Source organism: Dendrobates tinctorius, unplaced genomic scaffold (assembly GCF_039654945.1).
Source record: "Dendrobates tinctorius isolate UK_male_01 unplaced genomic scaffold, ASM3965494v1 ptg000135l, whole genome shotgun sequence".
Classification (NCBI taxonomy): domain Eukaryota; kingdom Metazoa; phylum Chordata; class Amphibia; order Anura; family Dendrobatidae; genus Dendrobates; species Dendrobates tinctorius.
This window is the reverse complement of record NW_027361803.1, coordinates 2,767,800-2,768,182: the sequence shown is the minus strand read 5'-3', so window position 1 is coordinate 2,768,182 and position 383 is coordinate 2,767,800.

Genomic DNA, 383 nt, shown 5'->3' with positions numbered 1-383 from the left:
AAAGAGCAATTTACATTTTACTCAAAAATATACCTATAAAGAGAAAAATCAGACAAAATGAAAATTTTGCGGTGGTCTCTTAATTATTGCCAGAGCTGTATGTTCTGTATGATATATATGGTGCATACACTGCTCTCTCTGACCCTTCTGTGTACACAATCCTCATGTGAAATTTCTTATGAAGTGAAAAAAGTTGAATTTCTTAAGTTTTCTTGTTGTGCTTTATGACTTATTAGGAGGATGAGTCATAGGTTCTTTATTGAGGAACTGCCACTCTGGAGGTGAGGTGACCTGCCGGTACCTCCTGCTCTGCCTCATACCTGACCTCTGTAGCACTTGTTTCCTTGTGCCACAGATATATAAAGCTGAGAGGTTCCTGGAGG